This window comes from Triticum aestivum, chromosome 5D (genome assembly GCF_018294505.1).
Source record: "Triticum aestivum cultivar Chinese Spring chromosome 5D, IWGSC CS RefSeq v2.1, whole genome shotgun sequence".
Lineage (NCBI taxonomy): Eukaryota > Viridiplantae > Streptophyta > Magnoliopsida > Poales > Poaceae > Triticum > Triticum aestivum.
Genome location: NC_057808.1, coordinates 196940491 through 196961940, shown reverse-complemented (window position 1 = coordinate 196961940; position 21450 = coordinate 196940491).

Here is a 21450-nt window from a genome sequence, read left to right as displayed (position 1 = left end):
GGGCCCCCTACCAGGTCTCCGGTGCCCATCTTCTGCTATATGGAGGGTTTTGACCTAGAAAAATCATAAGGAAGCTTGATGAAGCACCGCCGTCTCGAGGCAGAACTTGGGCAGAAGCAATCTAGGGCTCTGGCGGAGCTATTCTGCCAGGGAAACTTCCCTCCCGGAGGGCGAAATCGAAGCCATCGTCATCACCAACGATCCTCTCATGGAGAGGGGGTCAATATCCATCAACATCTTCACTAGCACCATCTCCTCTCAAACCCTAGTTCATCTCTTGTATCCGATCTTTGTCTCAAAACCTCATATTCGTACCTATGTGTTGCTGGTAGTGTTGATTACTCCTTGTAGTTGATGCTAGTTGGTTTATTCGGTGGAAGATCATCTGTTCATATACTTAATGCTATTCAATACCCCTCTGATTATGAACATGAATATGCTTTGATAAGTTAAGTTTGTTCCTGAGGACATGGGAGAAGTCTTGTTATAAGTAATCATGTGAATTTGGTATTCGTTCGATATTTTGATGAGATGTATGTTGTCTTTCCTCTTGTGGTGTTATGTGAACATCGACTACATGACACTTCAACATGGTTTGGGCCTAGGGGAAGGCATTGGGAACTAATAAGTAGATGATGGGTTGCTAGAGTGACGGAATCTTAAACCCTAGTTTATGCGTTGCTTCATACGGGGCTGATTTGGATCCAGATGTTTCATACTATGGTTAGATTTACCTTAATTCATCTTTCATAGTTGCAGATGCTTGCGAGAGGGGTTAATTATAAGTGAGAGGTGTGTCCAAGTAAGGATAGCACCCAAGCACCGGTCCACCCACATATCAAATTATCAAAGTAACGAACGCGAATCATATGTGCAAGATGAAAACTAACTTGACAATAATTCCCATGTGTCCTTGGGAGCACTTTGCTTTATGTAAGAGTTTGTGCAGGCTTGTCCTTTGCTACAAAAGGATTGGGCCACCTTGTTGCACCTTAGATACACTTGTTACTTGTTACCCATTATGAATTGTCTTATCACACAAATATCTGTTACCGATAATTTCAGTTCTTGTAGAGAATATCTTGTTGAATATCGCTTGTCATTTCCTTCTGCCTCATTGGGTTATACACTCTTATTTATAGAAAGGACTACGATAGATCCCCTATACTTGTGGGTCATCAGGAGATGAGATTTGTGATTGGGTACCTGATAGATGTTAATGATGTCTCCCCGGCAACGGCGCCAGAAATTCTTCCTGATTGCTTGTATCTCCGTTGGTATTTCCCCGAAGAGGAGAGGATGATGCGGCACAGCAACGATCAGTATTTCCCTTAGTTATGAAACAAGGTTATGAATCCAGTAGGAGAACCAAGCAACACTATGTAAACAGTACCTGCACACAAATAACAAATACTTGCAACCCAACGCGTAAGAGGGGTTCTCAATCCCTCCTCGGTATTGAGATAGATTAAATTGTATGAGTTTGGATAAATAGATCTAAGAAAAACACAAAATAAAATAAATAAATAAAAAGTGCAGCAAGGTATTTTTGGGTTTTTGGAATAATAGATCTGAAAACAATATGATAGAAAATAGACCTAGGGGCCATAGATTTCACTAGTGGCTTCTCTCGAGAATATAACATATGGTGGGTAAACAAATTACTGTTGGGCAATTGATAGAAGAGCAAATAATTATGACGATATCCAAGGCAATGATCATGTATATAGGCATCACGTCCAAGATTAGTAGACCGAAATGATTCTGCATCTACTACTATTAGTCCACACATCGAACGCTATCCAGCATGCATCTAGTGTATTAAGTTCATGGAGAAACGGAGTAATGCAATAAGAACGATGACATGATGTAGGCAAGATATATCCATGTAGGAATAGACCCCATCTTTTTATCCTTAATGGCAACGATATATGCGTGTCACTTCTCCTTCGGTCACTGAGATTGAGCACCGCAAGATCGAACCCATCACAAAGCACCTCTTCCCATTGCAAGAAAAATCAATCTAGTTGGCCAAACCAAACCAAAGTTTCGGAGAAGAAATACGAGGCTATAATAATCATGCATATAAGACTCAAATAATATTCATAGATATATCTCATCATAAACTCACAATTCACCGAAACCAACAAACACACTGCAAAAAGTCATTACATCAAATAGATCTCCAAGAACATCAAGGAGAACATTGTATTAAGAATTAAAAAGAGACAAGATGCCATCTAGCTACTACCTACGGACCCATAGGTCTATGGTAAACTACTCACGCATCATCGGAGGAGCACCAATGAGAATGATGAACCCCTCCGTGATCGTGTTCCCCTCCGGCAAGGTGCCGGAATAGGGCTCTAGATTGGATGTCGTGGTTCTGGAACTTGCGGCAGTTGGAATTGTTTTTCGTCGACTCCCCTAGGGTTTTTGGAATATTTGGGTGTTTATATGGATGAGAGGCGGTGGAATGGACTCCCGTGAGCGCCACTACCCACCATGGCGTGCCAGGGGCCTCTGGCGCTCCCTGGAGCCTTCTGGGCCCCACAGGCCTTCCATCCTGCACTTCCTTGGCTCCCAAGTTGTCTCTAGGCAAAAAAATCTCCAAAAGTTTCGCTGTGTTTGGACTCCGTTTGATATGGATAACCTGTGAAGTAAAAGACAAGGAAAAAACAACAACTGGCACTGGGCACTATGTCAATAGGTTAGTCCCGAAATATGATATAAAGTTGCTATAAAATGAATATAAAACATCCAAGAATGATACTATAACAGCATGGAACAATCAAAAAATATAGATACGTTGGAGACGTATCACCCCTCTCGTGCAAGAACGAGTGAATAAACACTCATCATGAGAATAACCCACTTAGCATGGAAGATACGGACTAGCCCCTGTCGCTCCATGAGCGGTCCAGGTACACAAAACAGATGTTCATTTGAAATTTTAGAGGTGGCACATGCAAATTTACTTGGAACGGCAGGGTAATGCCGCATATAGGTAGATATAGTGGACTCATATGGAATGACTTTGGTTTAAGGATTTTGAAGCACAAGTAGTATTCCTGCTTAGTACAGGCGGAGGCTAGCAAATAGGTTGAGAAGCGGCCAGCTAGAGAGCAAAAACAGTCATGAGAATGCACTACAAATAATTAACATTGAGTACTAGCATGAGTAGGATATAAACACCATGAACATAAATATCATAGAGGCTATGTTGGTTTTGATTCAACTACATGTGTTATCATGTGCCAAGTCAAGCCACTTGAAACATTTAGAGGAGGATACCATATCATCATACTACATCACAATCATTTTAATGCATGTTGACATCTAAGATAAATCATTATCCACTCCTAGATACTTAAGCATGGCATGAGCAACTATAATCTCTAATTGTCATTGCAAACATGTTTAATCATAACATGTTGAATCGTGGATACTGAGTTAAACATATTTACAAAAACAAAAAACAAGTTGAGTTCATACCCGTTTTCCCTGCCACAGTCACTTCATCAAATATCATCCTTATTGCCTTTCACTTGCACGACCGAATGATGAAAATAATAATAGTGCAAGAGTGTCATGGACTAAGTTGGAATCTGCAAACATTTTATTCAGAGGAGAAGACAAAATAGTATGGGCTCTTTATTAGATCAACAATAATGCATATGAGAGCCACTCAACATTTTCATCGTGGTCTTCTCCTTGGTATGGCTCAACAAAAAGGAAAAGAATTTCAGAGAAACACACTGAAATATTTTTGGAGTTTTTACTTTTTCTTGAAAGAAGCAAAGCAAAGAAAAGAAAGGAAAACAAAAACGAGAAAAACTATTTACACGGTAAAGCTCCCAACAAGCAAAAGAAGAAGTGAGAAATCATTTTGGGTTTTCTTTTAATACTACAACTAATTAAACTAGAAAGAAAAACCGAAAAGAAGCAAGACATATTTTTGGATTTTCTCAAAGTTTTTCAAACACACAAGACGAAAGCGAGAAAATAAATCTAGCATGGAGAATACAATGGAAAAAGTGTGAACACCGACAACTAGAATGAAGTGTGTGAATATGAATATAATGTTGGTGGAAATACGTACTCCCCCAAGCATATGCTTTTGGCCTATCTTGGTAATCACCATCCCGTAGCCATCCGGTCCCATGTGAAAGTGCATCCGTAGGCAATAATGTCCGCTGCTAGGACAGTGCATCCGTTCCTGGCAATAGAATCGAAGAAAGTAGGTGCAGGCAATGGGATAATATCACTTGTTTTCTCACTCAAAACCAAGTTGTGACGAATGTTGTTAAAAGAATCGGCAGCATCAGTAAATTGGTTATCCACCATCGCATGGTGATCTAGATAAACTCAGGGCAAACGATAGTCATGGTGGCGTGTCTGGACATTAAAGTGACTCGCTACACGAGTGGCATAAATACCACCATGGAGTTTGCCCTTAGTTCTGTCAAGGTGCAGACGATGTGCAATCATAGATCCTAGGTTAAAGGTGTGGTCATTGTGAAGTGCACGGTGTAAAATGGCGAGGTCAGGAGCACTAGGTAAACAACCCTTCTCCCTAGTAGTCAAACACTTCAAAATAAATAAAGCAAAGTAATGCACATAAGGAAACTGCGGACTAGTGGCGGTGGCTTTCGACACGCCTCTTTCCTCATCCACTGTCAAAGTGAGGAGGAAGTCCTCAAACTCTGCCGGTTTAGGCTCTCTTAAATCCCCGTCAGAGGGAATCAAACATATTTCACAAAATTCAGTGAGCGATATCTGACGGGTTTCAGAATATAAGTTAAACTGCACCGCAGGAGGTTCATACTATTTCGAAAATAAAAATTTTGCACAAAGGATTTTGTGAGGATGTGGTATTTGTTACACTCATCTGAGAGGAAGTTGGTTAGCCCGGCATTTGCATTGAATTGGGCAAACTCTTGATGAAACCCGGCCTCGTCCATGAAGGCATTATGTGGCCATTCACACGGATGCACCTGCATTGTTCTCGAAGTGTTGAGGTCGTTGTCCGATGATTCCCCAATGACTCCCTTGGCACTCTTTTTGGAGGAATACTTCCGGAAGATATTCATCTTTTTCTATGAACAAAATTCTGACATTTTTTGGGTCACAAAATTTTGTCAACAAAACTTTAGAAGACTGATAGCAACTACTCATATGAATGCCTAGAGGCCAAATCAAGCATTCAACCTACATGGAATTCAAAGAATTCAACATGCAAGATCATTTACAGCAGCACCAAGAGTAGCTAAATACTCAAAATATAAACCACTAGAACAAAAACTAATTGGAGCAATGGAGGAGTCACATACCAAGTAGCAATCTCCCAAAACAGTTTCAGAAACGGAGCTTCGAGCAAAGAGATCGAAATCTGCAGGTTTGAGAGCAAGAACACGAGAGAGAGAGAGAGAGAGAGAGAGAGAGAGAGAGAGAGCTGGAGTGATTTTTTTTGGAGGTAGGTGATGACATGGGTTAAAGGGATAAGTGAAGGGTGCCATGTGGGGCCCACTACCCACCAGGGCGCTTGGGGTAGCTGGCGCGCCCTGGTGTCTTCTGGGCACTAGGGGCACCCCCCCGGTGATGTAATTTGTATCAAAAATTCTTAAATATTCAGAAAAATTCATGTAAAAATTTCAGGTCATTCTGAGCACTTTTATTTTTGGCCATTTTTTATTGCACGAAAAATTCAGAAACCAGGATAAGCATGGCATTCTACTTTATTTAACTAAGATTAACAAAAACCAAAAAGTCGGGACAGAAGGTTGTGCTTACTAAATTCATCGACCACATGCCTCTCGAAAATAATCCATTAATAAGGTTGATCAAGTCTTATTAACAAACACTTCCGATTAGCATGAACCCGGAGAATTTTTTTAAAAACACTAAGTTACCTCAACGGGGATATGCATATCCCAAACAATAAGTATTTCATATTTATTTTTGGCAGTAGGTAAAGGGAGTTGAAAAATTCCAATAGTAATTGTCGAAGATTTTTCAATAACATTAATACCATTCACTTGAAATTGTTTCTTTGGAAGTGCACCGTATGCTCATTACCATTGATATGAAATTGACTTTGCTTTTATTGCAATCAATAATAGCCCCTGTAGTATTCAAAAAAGGTCTACCAAGGATAATCGACAGGTTGTCGGCCTCGGGCATCTGAAGTATAACAAAGTCTGTTTGAGATAGTAACATTTGCAACAACAACGGGCACATCCTCACAAATACTGATAGGTATGGCAGTTGATTTGTTAGCCATTTGCAATGATATCTTAGTGGGTGTGAGTTTATTCAGATCAAGTCTTTTATATAAAGAGAAAGGAATAACACTAACATCAGCTCCTAAATCACATAACGTAGTTTTGATATAATTTCTTTTAATAGAGCATGGTATAGTTGGTATTCCTGGATCTCCAAGTTTTTAAGGTACTCCATCCTTAAAAGAATCATTAGCACGCATGGTGCAGACTTCAGCTTCAGGTATTTTTCTTTTATTAGTGACAATATCTTTCATGTATTTAGCATAAGGGGCCATCTTTAAAATATCAGTGAAACGAGTGCGCAAAAAGACTGGCCTAAGGATTCAGCAAAGCGTTCAAATTCTTCTTCATCCTTTTTCTTAGATGGTTTAGGTGGGAAGGGCATGGGTTTCTGAACGCATGGTTCTCTTTCTTTACCGTGTTTTCTAGCACCAAAGTCTCTTTTATCATATCATTTATTTTTAGGTTGTGGGTTATCAAGATCAACAACAGGTTCTATTTCAACACCATTATCTGGTTCTTTATCATTGTCTGGTTGAGCATCTACATGAACGTCATCATTATCATTTTCATTATCACTAGGTGAATTTTCATTACTAGATTAAGTTTCAGCATCAGAAATAGAAACATCATTGTTATCTTCAAAAGGTTTTTCCACCTCAGATTCACTAGAAGTATGCAAAGTCCTATCATTTTTCTTTTTCTTCTTCCTTTTAGAAGGACTAGGTGCATCAGTATTAACTATTTGAGAGTCTTGTTCAATTCATTTAGGGTGACCTTCAGGATAAAGTGGCTGCTGAGTCATTTTGCCCCCTCTACACTACAAAAAAATACACTTCCGTGATGATACGTGTTTGTCACAGTAGGTCACGTTTTCCGTCATGCAAGTACATCCATGACAAATTTATGACAAAATAAAAATAGTCATACCTGTGTTGTTGTAGAAGTGTTCCATGACATTACCAAAATTATCATCACGGAAGTGTCCACTTCCATGATGATAAATCGCGCGTCATAGAAGTGCTTTCGTCAAGGGTGACCGACACGTGGCATCCACCGTAACGGAACGCCGGTAAGCTATCGGGTCCGGTTTTGGATTCGATAACCCGTTAACAGCCCCGACCAATGGGGATTTTCCACGTGTAAAATCATCATTGGCTGGAGGAAACACGTGTCGGCTCACCGTTGGGACAGATGTCATCCACTCATTGGACCCAAAGCGCCTATGATACGCCGACACGTGGCATGGCCCAACAGAGGCCCTTTCCTGTGAAAATCCTGGCCCGTTTGACTTGGTGAAAAGGTGGCGGGCTGGCCCACGGCAAGCCTGTGAACGGCATGTTCGCATATAGCCCATTTACAGCCCGCTAACCCAGGGCCCGTTTATGGCCTATCCAAATTAGGCCCAGTAGCGTCATCTGGGCTGTCCAATATGATTCCAGCCCGTTTTAACTTCTTGGCCCATGACGTCTTTCGGCCCATATGAGGCCCTTATTACTCTCGGCCCATTAACGGCCCATGGTAAAACTCGCCCATAATGAACAGTGTATCACTTTATACCCATTAACGGCACGTGGTGAAACTGGGCCATAATGAAGAGTGTACCACTTTATACCCATTAACGGCCCATTATTCCGTTGGGAGTTTTCCAGCCCATGTTATCTTTCGGCCTTCTCGGGGCCCATTTATTCTTGGGCTCATTACCACATTCGTTTACTTACGGCCCGTTACTGTCATTTTCTGCTTGTGAGCCAAATTCAGCCCGTGGTTATAGTCGGCCCGTTTGTGGCCCGATAATACGTTGGGTCATTTTCCTGTCAAAAAAACCCGTTGGGCTGTTTTCATAGAGTTATCAAATACGACCTATTAACGGCCCGTTATTGTCCACGAATAGTACGACCCATGATTGGCGAAATGATGATACGCCCCGTAGAAGGCCCATGGATCCTACGGCCCATAAAAGGCCCATGAATCGTACGGACCGTAGAAGGCCCATGGATCCTACGGCCCGTATAGAAGGCCAGTGGATTCTACGGCCCGTAGAAGGCCCATGGATCATACGGCCCGCAGGAGGCCCATGGTTACAACAGTCCATGTGTTGCCATGATTATTTTGGCCTAGTTTCCAAAGATAGGTTATTGTGGCCACTAGAAAAACACAGAAAAAGAACTGCAGTCACTACAAGCAAACAAGTAAACAAGATAAAAAGGAAATAAATAAGCAAGCAATTAACGCTAGCCTATTACTGCTATTACACATAGTACATCCACTGGGCATCAAAGTTTGCCACCAGTGCAAATATAGGGAACAAAGCAGCATATTACATACACTGGCCATCAAAATTGGCCACCAGTGCAAATAAACGCGGCAGCAAAACAAGAGCATAATTGAAACAACTTCAGAAGAGCTCAAGAAACGTGGTATCCACCATGCTGGCAATAAGCTTAGCAAGCTTATTAGCTTTGTCCTGTTTGGCGCTAAAATCCTCCAACGCTTGTTGTTGCACTAGAAAGTATGCATCTGAATGCTCCAGGGACTTCCGCAGTCCTTCCGCTTCTTGTCGCAGCACACCTGATCGATGTCTTTCAGCTTGTAGTTGAGACTCAAGAAACCGAACTGATTCAAACAGTGAGTTTGAATAGCTTGTGCAAGCGGTAGTGGCCAGTAACTCCAACACTAAACCAAGACAGGGCTTTAAGGTTGTCTCACTGTCTTCGAGATAGTCTTCCTTAGCTGTTTTATTAGCTTTGTTGGAGACCAACAAGGATGTGTCACTATCCTGAACCTTATCTGCATTACTTCCTTTACCATTGCTTAATAAGGCACTCTTCCCCAATATTCTGTCAGCATTCTGAAAGAAGAAACAAGCAGACACATAACAGTTAGCATGTACTCAAAATAGAGACACGGTTCAAATCATATCAGTTCAAGACAAAGCAGCAGTGAAAGAATACAAAGCGTGGGAAACTACACGGCACAACAAGATTTCAGATGGGTACCACAGGTCTACATGTACAACAACACTATTTGCTTTGTTGTGATGCTAGTAATGTGCATGATATGTACACAATTGAAATTGAAATCAACAGAGCTATTAATAAGAGCAAGCCTATTAAAGAAACATGCGTGAACATACCTGTTGTGCCATTGGAGTTTCGATTGGATTCTTCAATTTAAAAATAAGTTTGTATGAGAAAATACAGTGATACAAGAGCAAAGCAGTATGCATGATAGCAATCATAGTTAAAAAAGGCGCGCCTAGGCTCTAGGCGTTGGCAAAACGCATTGCGCATAACTACGCTTAATCTGTGCATAACTGCGCATAAGCATGCACTTTGGTCAGTAAAGCGCAAGGCGGTGGCAAAACGCACAATTAATGCCTAGCGCTTTTTGGAACTATGATAGCAATGGAATCTTAAATTAGAACAGTTGTTCTTTAGGTTTAGGCACTTGTTCTACATGAACAGAGTACAGTAAGGCGCAAGAATATAGTACTTAAAAATAGAAAATGAGCTCATAGACCTTACCACATTCTTGGTTCGGGACCAGTACAGAACAAGGCGTTCCCAGTCATCGTCCAGTAAATGTGTCTCAGGAGAACGGAAGGGAATTTGATGAGTTTCTTTGCCGGTGAAGTACATTTTCTTCAGGTAATTCCGATACTGCCACCAAGCATTCTTGAAGATAGCAGAGGTATTAGCACAGGTTACCTCATCCCGAGTTTCCAAATCGGTCATTCTCTATAGAGAAAAATGGGAAAATTTGTTGTATTATAACCATCATGGAGGTAGGATGCATGGGACAAACCAAAATAATTGCCATGAATAACATTACTTACACATAACTCCTGGACAAACACCTGCAACTGGCATTTTCCTTCATCTTCAGTATAATATTTCCAAGATGGGAAGATACGCACATACGATTTAACAACATCAAATGCGATAGATGCTAAAGTACGACTAGCTAGTTGTGCTTCCTCCACAGGAATAGGCGTACTACTGGTGGACTTGGGGTTCGCCGTGGTAGTACTGGCCCTTTGGGCACTGGAGCTGCCTTACTAACTGCTCTTGTTTGGGAGCTCTATGGTGGAGATGGTGCTGTGTCAACAGGAACTGGGTTACTATCTGCTGGGGTTGGGGTTAGATTGGGTGAAGCTGGTTCTCTGTCCATCGCAGTAGGGGTACAATCTACGAGAGTTTGGGTTATGTGTGGTAGGGCTGGTTCTCGTGCATGTACAACTAGGGTGCTATCTCCACCAACAGGTAGCACTGTTTTATTTGAAGATCGTATTTTTAGCCCGCTAGATGCTGGCATCACCCGCTCCAATTCAAATGGCTGATGAACAGGAAACATAGTTGAATGTACAGACATTGTATGAGAGACAGATGCAACAGATAGTGTGGAAAAAAGAGGACATGAAATAGTTGACATGTATATTGTTTAACTAAAACGGATAGCATGACATAATTTCACATATATGATGTCTATCTAAACTGGATAGCATAGCATAACATAATTCAACGATATGATGGATAACTAAAACGCCATGCCAAGTTAGAGCATACACCTCGGTGGGGGAATAGGACTGGTCATCTGTCTCTGAATCCATCTCTGAGGAGCTATCGGGACCCAACAAGAGATCTGCTTCGACAGGTAGCACTGTCTGCTCTGAAGGCCTTGTTTTCACTCCAGATTTTTCAATCTCCCACCCCAATGGCTGATTCACAGGAAGAGTAGTTTAATGTACAAACATTGTCGACAAATGGAAATGTAATGAAGAAAAGGATGGGCAAGATATCATTCAAATATATGATGCCTGGTTAAACAGGATGGTATTGCACATTTCACATATATTATGGCTGGCTAAAAGACATGAGACTGCATAATTCCCATATATGATATAGAAACTAAACAGGTGGTGACAGAACATGTTTAAACTAAGCAGATGACATATATGATGTCAAAAGTAGGCACTGCAAGGCAACATATGCATGATATGACTAACATCATCATGCCAAGGTAGAGCAAACACCTTGGGGGGTAAATAGGAGTGGTCAGCTGCGTCTGAATCCGCCTCAGAATATATATCTTCCTCTGGATTACAATCTGGAGCGGGGTGGGGAGGGTTTGCCACTGAACCCACCATGGAGCGATGTCTGCATGACATTGTATTGCCGCGCAAAACTCTTCTCTTTTTCTCTACATGTTCAGCATGACTGTGTACAATATATGACATGCATACGAAAAAAATATGGTGAGATTATGTAAAGAGAGCATGCCGAAATTTAGAGTGATGGTAACAGCCAGTGGATGGATCCAAAAATAATGATAGCAGGCTGATGATTGACTTAATTTAATAAAAAGACAGATGATGATTGCTTTACTATTTGTTTCCCACCCAAGATGAACATCATAGGCATACCCTAGGTGAACCAGATATTAGACAAAGATACTATTCATTGCTTCCTCGATATGTACCCCACAACTAATTTAGAACAAAAGTTTGAACATTAATTTGGACCTGACTTGGAGTCCAAGAGGTGAACAGGACGATAAAGTAGCAGGTAATTTTAAGCAATGCATAACATAAGTAGAATCAAAAGAGTGCGACCTCTCTTGTGGACCCGTGTACTCCTCAGGTTCATCTGCTGAGTCAATGATGGTGATGCCGTTGCGGTGGGTGCCGGCGGCAGGGAAGGAGATCTGAGGCGGCGAAAGACGGTCAGGAGTCGTGATGTCTGGTTTGGTGGATGTTTCTGTCGATGGAGCACCACAGGTGAGGTGGACGACGTCGCGGCAGGAGCAGGTAAACCCCACAAAGTTCCCTTCGACACCTACCTGTAACTGAAGTAATTCTGTAAGGGCTCATTTGGCTTGCATGATTCTAAAAATGTAGGGATAGGAAAAACACCGGAATAGGATAGGAATGCACATGGTAAACAAAGCATTTGTAAACACAGGATTTCTGTCAACTTGGGTGTTTGGTTTACAGGAATTGGAAGAGCAGAGGAATGCAAAGAAACATGGCCAAAATAAAGTGAAACCATATGAAAGCGTGTACAGTTAGAATGGTATTCTGCCACTAATGCACTTGGTCTTGTTTTCATGCATAGGATTTTGAAAACTAGGTCCAGGTGGATGTTTTGCTTCATTCCTTTCAACAAAATGCATGAATAATTGAATAGTAGAGTTCCATTGGAAAATTCCCTATTGCTATGTTTTTCCGTCAAACCAAAATAGCCCTAATGGATCGACATGAATGTATTGTAATAAGTGATGCAACAAGTGTACAACCTCTTTGCCGTAGCCGTGTCGACCTCAGCATCATTGGGTTAGTCGTTGAAGCAGTTGAGGCAGAGGTGGCTGTCGGAGGTGTGGAGGAAGATCTGAGGAATCTGTAGACGACGTCCAGGGCACTACTCTGTTGTGATGGATCGTTTTGTCGTTGGAGCAGCCCCGGTGAGCCGTAAGACGTCAAGGTTGAAGCAACACAAGACAGACATCGTCAATCTCAAGTGGGATTCTAATAGCATCTCCAATAGATGATGTAAAATAGATGTAAAATTTACATCACCAAAAACCACCTGACTACAATAGATGAGGTAAAAACTGTTGACTCTGAACTTAACTGTCGAAACTGAAATTTACTGTGGAATCTGAATGTTACTGTCGAAACTGAACGCAATGGTAGAAGAGAGGCACTTGACATGTAGTTTAGGGAGGGCCTGCAGTTCATCTTAAACCTGCACCCCCCCTGAGCCGCCAGCCACCACCGACCGAACCGTCGGCCCCAGCACCGCCTCGCCGCCCCGGCCAGCCCTATAGGCCCCCCGCCCCCACCCTGATGCCCTAAGATAGATAGTGGGGTACCTCTCTGATGAGCCCCCATCCCCGCTGCGGTTTGTTCTTCCTTAACTCCGTCGAGCCCCCCCACCCCCTAAAAATCGACTGACCCAAAAGTCGATTCAATCGACTGAAGTCTAGCTAAATTGGAGCAGAGCAGCAGCACGAGCAAGGGGGAGAGCAGCAACAGCAGCGCGAGCGAGAGCCGAAGCAGCAGCAGCTGGGTGAGCGAGCGATCGAGCGAGAGGCGGAGCAGCAGCAGCAGCACGAGCGAGCGAGCGAGAGCTGGAGCAGCAGCGGCAGATCCGGCTGGTATGGCCGCCGCCACCGAAGGGGCCTCGCACTGGGGGAGAGCCGCCATGGAGATGTCGCCCGCGGTGTCGGCTTCAAGGTAGCCGCTCCATGGGGGTGCGGGATGGAGCATGATACGTCTCCAACGTATCTATAATTTTTGATTGCTCCATGCTATATTATCTTCTATTTTGGATGTTATTGGGCTTTATTATTCACTTTTATATTATTTTTGGGACTAACCTATTAACCGGAGGCCCAGCCCAGAATTGCTGTTTTTTGCCTATTTTAGAGTTTCGCAGAAAAAGAATATCAAACAGAGTCCAAACGGAATGAAACCTTCCGGAACGTGATTTTTGGAATGAACATGATCCAGGACACTTGGACCCCATGTCAAGCAACCAACAGGGAAACCACGAGGTAGGGGGCGCGCCTACCCCCCCAGGGTGCGCCCTCCACCCTCGTGGGCCCCCTGTTGCACCACGACGTACTTCTTCCTCCTATATATACCTACGTACCCCCAAACGATCAGATACGGAGCCAAAAACCTAATTCCACCACCGCAACCTTCTGTACCCACGAGATCCCATCTTGGGGCCTGTTCCGGAGCTCCACCGGAGGGGGCATCCATCACAGAGGGCTTCTACATCAACACCATAGCCTCTCCGATGAAGTGTGAGTAGTTTACCTCAGACCTTCGGGTCCAGAGTTATTAGCTAGATGGCTTCTTCTCTATTTTTGGATCTCAATACAATGTTCTCCCCCTCTCTCATGGAGATCTATTTGATGTAATCTTCTTTTGCGGTGTGTTTGTTGAGACCGATGAATTGTGGGTTCATGATCAAGTTTATCTATGAACAATATTTGAATCTTCTCTGAATTCTTTTATGTATGATTGGTTATCTTTGCAAGTCTCTTCGAATTATCAGTTTGGTTTGGCCTACTAGATTGATCTTTCTTGCAATGGGAGAAGTGCTTAGCTTTTGGTTCAATCTTGCGGTGTCCTTTCCCAGTGACAGTAGGGGCAGCAAGGCACATATTGTATAGTTGCCATCGAGGATAACAAGATGGGTTTTTTTATCATATTGCATGAATTTATCCCTCTACATCATGTCATCTTGCTTAAGGCGTTACTATGTTCTTATGAACTTAATACTCTAGATGCATGCTGGATAGCGGTCGATGTGTGGAGTAATAGTAGTAGATGTAGGCAGGAGTCGGTCTACTTGTCTCGGACGTGATGCCTATATACATGATCATACCTAGATATTCTCATAACTATGCTCAATTCTGTCAATTGCTCAACAGTAATTTGTTCACCCACCGTAAAATACTTATGCTCTTGAGAGAAGCCACTAGTGAAACCTATGGCCCCCGGGTCTATCTTCATCATATTAATCTTCCAACACTTAGTTATTTCCGTTGCCTTTTACTTTTGTTTTATTTTACTTTGCGTCTTTATCATAAAAATACCAAAAATATTATCCTATCATATCTATCAAATCTCACTCCCGTACGTGACCCTGTAGGGATTGACAACCCCTTCTCGCGTTGGTTGCGAGGATTAATTTGTTTTGTGTAGGTGCGAGGGACTCACGCGTAGCCTCCTACTGGATTGATACCTTGGTTCTCAAAAACAGAGGGAAATACTTACGCTACTTTGCTTCATCAACCTTTCCTCTTCATGGGAAAACCAACGTTGTGCTCAAGAGGTAGCAGGAAGGATTTCTGGCGCCGTTGCCGGGGAGGTCTACGCAAAAGTCAACATACCAAGTACCCGTCACAAACCCTTATCTCCCGCATTACATTATTTTCCATTTGCCTCTCGTTTTCCTCTCCCCCACTTCACCCTTGCCGTTTTATTCGCCCTCTCTTTTCCGTTTGCCTTTTTTGCCCGTCTCTTGTTTGCCCGTGTGTCGGATTGCTTGCTTGTCACAATGGCTCAAGATAATACCAAATTATGTGACTTTACCAGTACCAACAATAATGATTTCCTTAGTACTCCAATTGCTCCTCTTACCGATACTGAATCTTGTGAAATCAATGCTGCTTTGTTGAATCTTGTCATGAAAGATCAATTTGCCGGCCTTCCTAGTGAAGATGCCGCTACTCATCTAAATAGCTTCGTTGATTTGTGTGATATGCAAAAGAAGAAAGATGTTGATAATAATATTGTTAAACTGAAGCTATTTCCTTTTTCTCTTAGAGATCGTGCTAAAGCTTGGTTTTCGTCTTTGCCTAAAAATAGTATTGATTCTTGGAATAAGTACAAAGATGCTTTTATCTCTAAGTATTTCCTCCCGCTAAGATTATCTCTCTTAGAAACGATATTATGAATTTTAAGCAACTTGATCATGAACATGTTGCACAAGCTTGGGAGAGGATGAAATTAATGATACGTAATTTCCCTACTAAAGGTTTGAATTTGTGGATGATTATACAAAAAAATTATGCCAGATTGAATTTTGCTTCTAGAAATCTTTTAGATTCGGCCGCGGGAGGCACTTTTATGGAAATCACTTTAGGAGAAGCTACTAAACTCCTAGATAATATTATGGTTAATTATTCTCAATGGCACACTGAAAGATCTACTAATAAAAAAGTGCATGCGATAGAAGAAATTAATGTTTTGAGTGGAAAGATGGATGAACTTATGAAACTATGTGCTACTAAGAGTGTTTCTTCCGATCCCAATGATATGCCTTTGTCTACTTTGATTGAGAATAATAATGAATCTATGGATGTGAATTTTGTTGGTAGGAATAATTTTGGTAACAACGCGTATAGAGGAAACTTTAATCCTAGGCCTTATCCTAGTACTTCCTCTAATAATTACGGTAATTCCTACAACAATTCTTATGGAAATTTTAATAAGATGCCCTCCGAATTTGAGACTAGTGTTAAAGAGTTTATGAATTCGCAAAAGAATTTCAATGCTTTGCTTGAAGAAAAATTGCTTAAAGTTGATGAATTGGCTAGGAACGTTGATAGAATTTCTCTTGATGTTGATTCTTTGAAACTTAGATCTATTCCTCCTAAGCATGATATCAATGAGTCTCTCAAAGCCATGAGAATTTCCATTGATGAGTCCAAAGAAAGAACCGCTAGGATGCGTGCTAAGAAAGATTGCTTTATAAAAGCGTGTTCTTCAAATTTCTATGAAAATAAAGATGAAGATCTAAAAGTTATTGATGTGTCCCCTGTTAAATCTTTGTTTTGCAATATGAATCTTGATAATGATGGGACTGAATATGATCCACCTTTACCTAGAAGGCGTTCCAAAAATTCAGAGTTTTTAGATCTTGATGCTAAAATTGATAAAAGTGGGATTGAAGAAATCAAAACCCTAGATATTAATGGAACCACTATTTTGGATTTCAAGGAATTTAATTATGATAATTTCTCTTTGATAGATTGTATTTCCTTGTTGCAATCTGTGCTAAATTCTCCTCACGCTTATAGTCAAAATAAAGCTTTTACCAAACATATCGTTGATGCTTTGATGCAATCTTATGAAGAAAAGCTTGAGTTGGAAGTTTCTATCCCTAGAAAACTTTATGATGAGTGGGAACCTACTATTAAAATTAAGATTAAAGATCATGAATGCTATGCTTTGTGTGATTTGGGTGCTAGTGTTTCCACGATTCCAAAAACTTTGTGCGATTTGCTAGGTTTCCGTGATTTTGATGATTGTTCTTTAAACTTGCACCTTGCGGATTCCACTATTAAGAAACCTATGGGAAGAAGTAATGATGTTCTTATTGTTGCAAATAGGAACTATGTGCCAGTAGATTATATCGTTCTTGACGTAGATTGCAATCCTTCATGTCCTATTATTCTTGGTAGACCTTTCCTTAGAACGATTGGTGCAATTATTGATATGAAGGAAGGGAATATTATATTTCAATTTCCATTAAAGAAAGGCATTTAACACTTCCCTAGGAAGAAAATAAAATTACCATATGAATCTATCATGAGATCCACTTATGGATTGCCTACCAAAGATGGCAATACCTAGATCTATCCTTGCTTTTATGCCTAGCTAGGGGCGTTAAACGATAGCGCTTGTTGGGAGGCAACCCAATTTTATCTTTAGTTTTTTTTGCTTTTTTGCTTCTGTTTAGGAATAAATATTTGTTCAGCCTCTGGTTAGATGTGTTTTTATGTTTTAATTAGTGTTTGTGCCAAGTTAAACCTATAGGATCTTCTTGGATGATAGTTATTTCATCTTGCTGTAATTTCCAGAAACTTTCTGTTCACGAAAACAATTCTTAAAAATCACCAGAGTGTGATAAAATATTGATTCCAATTTCTTCTGATAAATAAACAAATTGCCTAGGCCGTCCTATTTTGGCTGATTTTTTGGAGTTCCAGAAGTTTGCGTTAGTTACAGATTACTACAGATTGTTCTGTTTTTGACAGATTCTGTTTTTCGTGTGTTGTTTGCTTATTTTGATGAATCTATGGCTAGTAAAAGACTTTATAAACCATAGAGAAGTTGGAATACAGTAGGTTTAACACCAATATAAATAAAGAATGCGTTCATTACAGTACCTTGAAGTGGTCTTTTGTTTTCTCTCGCTAACGGAGCTCACGAGATTTTCTGCTGAGTTTTGTGTTGTGAAGTTTTCAAGTTTTGGGTGAAATATTTGATGGATTATGGAACAAGGAGTGGCAAGAGCCTAAGCTTTGGGATGCCCATGGCATCCCCAAGATAATCTAAGGACACAAAAAAGCCAAAGCTTGGGGATGCCCCGAAAGGCATCCCCTCTTTCGTCTACTTCCATCGGTAACTTTACTTGGAGCTATATTTTTATTCACCACATGATATGTGTTTTGCTTGGAGCGTCTTGTATGATTTGAGTCTTTGATTTTTAGTTTACCACAATCATCCTTGCTGTAAACACCTTTTGAGAGAGACACACATGATTCGGAAATTATTAGAATACTCTATGTGCTTCACTTATATCTTTTGAGTTATATAGTTTTTGCTCTAGTGCTTCACTTATATCTTTTAGAGCACGGTGGTGGATTTGTTTTATAGAAACTATTGATCTCTCATGCTTCCCTTAGATTATTTTGAGAGTCTTAAATATCATGGTAATTTGCTTAAATAATCCTAATGTGCTAGGTATTCAAGAATAGTAAAAAATCTTATGAGTGTGTTGAATACTATTAGAAGTTTGATGCTTGATAATTGTTTTGAGATATGAAGATGGTGATATTAGAGTCATGCTAGTTGAGTAGTTGTGAATTTGAGAAATACTTGTGTTGAAGTTTGTGATTCCCGTAGCATGCACGTATGGTGAACCATTATGTGATGAAGTCGGAGCATGATTTATTTATTGATTGTCTTCCTTATGAGTGGCGGTCAGGGATGAGCGATGGTCTTTTCCTACCAATCTATCCCCCTAGGAGCATGCGCGTAATACTTTGCTTTGATAACTTGTAGATTTTTGCAATAAGTATATGAGTTCTTTATGACTAATGTTGAGTCCATGGATTATGCGCACTTTTCCTCCTTCCACCATTGCTAGCCTCTCTAATACCGCGCACTGTTCACCGGTATCATACACCCACCATATACCTTCCTCAAAACAGCCACCATACCTACCTATCATGGCGGTTCCATAGCCATTCCGAGATATATTGCCATGCAACTTACCACCGTTCCGTTTATTATGACACGCTCCATCATTGTCATATTGCTTTGCATGATCATGTAGTTGACATTGTATTTGTGGCAAAGCCACCGTTCGTAATTCTTTCATACATGTCACTCTTGATTCATTGCATATCCCGGTACACCGCCGGAGGCATTCATATAGAGTCATATTTTGTTCTAAGTATCGAGTTGTAATTATTGAGTTGTAAGAAAATAAAAGTGTGATGATCATCATTTTTAGAGCATTGTCCCAAGTGAGGAAAGGATGATGAAGACTATGATTCCCCCACAAGTTGGGATGAGACTCCGGATGAAAAATAAAAAATAGGCCATAAAAAAAGAGGAAGAAAAGGCCCAAATAGAAAAAATGAGAGAAAAAGAGAGAAGGGACAATGTTACTATCCTTTTACCACACTTGTGCTTCAAAGTAGCACCATGATCTTCATGATAGAGAGTCTCCTATGATATCACTTTTATATACTAGTGGGAATTTTTCATTATAGAACTTGGCTTGTATATTCCAATGATGGGCTTCGTCAAAATGCCCTAGGTCTTCGTGAGCAAGCGAGTTGGATGCACACCCACTTAGTTTCTTTTGTTGAGCTTTCATATACTTATAGCTCTAGTGCATACGTTGCATGGCAATCCCTACTCACTCATGTTGATATCTATTGATGGGCATCTCCATAGCCCATTGATACGCCTAGTTGATATGAGACTATCTTCTCCTTTTTGTCTTCTCCACAACCACCATATTATTCCACATATAGTGCTATGTCCATGGCTCACGCTCATGTATTGCGTGAAGATTGAAAAAGTTTGAGAATGTCAAAAGTATGAAACAATTGCTTGGCTTGTCATCGGGGTTGTGCATGATTTAAATATTTTGTGTGGTGAAGATAGAGCATAGCCAGACTATATGATTTTGTAGGGATAACTTTCTTTGGCCATGTTAGTTTGAGAAGACATGATTGCTTAGTTAGTATGCTTGAAGTATTATTATTTTTATGTCAATATGAACTTTTGTCTTGAATCTTTCGGATCTGAATATTCATACCACAATTAAGAAGAATTACATTGAAATTATGCCAAGTAGCACTTCGCATCAAAAATTCTGTTTTTATCATTTACCTACTCGAGGACGAGCAGGAATTAAGTTGGGGATGCTTGATACGTCTCCAACGTATCTATAATTTTTGATTGCTCCATGCTATATTATCTTCTGTTTTGGACGTTATTGGGCTTTATTATTCACTTTTATATTATTTTTGGGACTAACCTATTAACCGGAGGCCCAGCCCAGAATTGCTGTTTTTGCCTATTTTAGAGTTTCGCAGAAAAATAATATCAAACGGAGTCCAAACGGAATGAAACATTCGGGAACATGATTGTTGGAACGAACATGATCCAGGAGACTTGGACCCTACGTCAAGCAACCAACAGGGAAGCTACGAGGTAGGGGGGCGCGCCCTCCACCCTCGTGGGCCCCCTGTTGCTCCACCGACGTACTTCTTCCTCCTATATATACATACGTACCCCAAACGATCAGATACAGAGCCAAAAACCTAATTCCACCACCGCAACCTTCTGTACCCACGAGATCCCATCTTGGGGCCTGTTCCGGAGCTCCGCCGGAGGGGGCATCCATCACGGAGGGCTTCTACATCAATACCATAGCCTCTCTGATGAAGTGTGAGTAGTTTACCTCAGACCTTCGGGTCCATAGTTATTAGCTAGATGGCTTCTTCTCTCTTTTTGGATCTCAATACAATGTTCTCCCCCTCTCTCGTGGAGATCTATTCGATGTAATCTTCTTTTGCGGTGTGTTTGTTGAGACCGATGAATTGTGGGTTCATGATCAAGTTTATCTATGAACAATATTTGAATCTTCTCTGAATTCTTTTATGTATGATTGGTTATCTTTGCAAGTCTCTTCGAATTATCAGTTTGGTTTGGCCTACTAGATTGATCTTTCTTGCAATGGGAGAAGTGCTTAGCTTTGGGTTCAATCTTGCGGTGTCCTTTCCCAGTGATAGTAGGGGCAACAAGGCACGTATTGTATTGTTGCGATCGAGGATAACAAGATGGGGTTTTTATCATATTGCATGAATTTATCCCTCTACATCATGTCATCTTGCTTAAGGCGTTACTCTGTTCTTATGAACTTAATACTCTAGATGCATGCTGGATAGCGGTCGATGTGTGGAGTAATAGTAGTAGATGCAGGCAGGAGTCGGTCTACTTGTCTCGGACGTGATGCCTATATACATGATCATACCTAGATATTCTCATAACTATGCTCAATTCTGTCAATTGCTCAACAGTAATTTGTTCACCCACCGTAAAATACTTATGCTCTTGAGA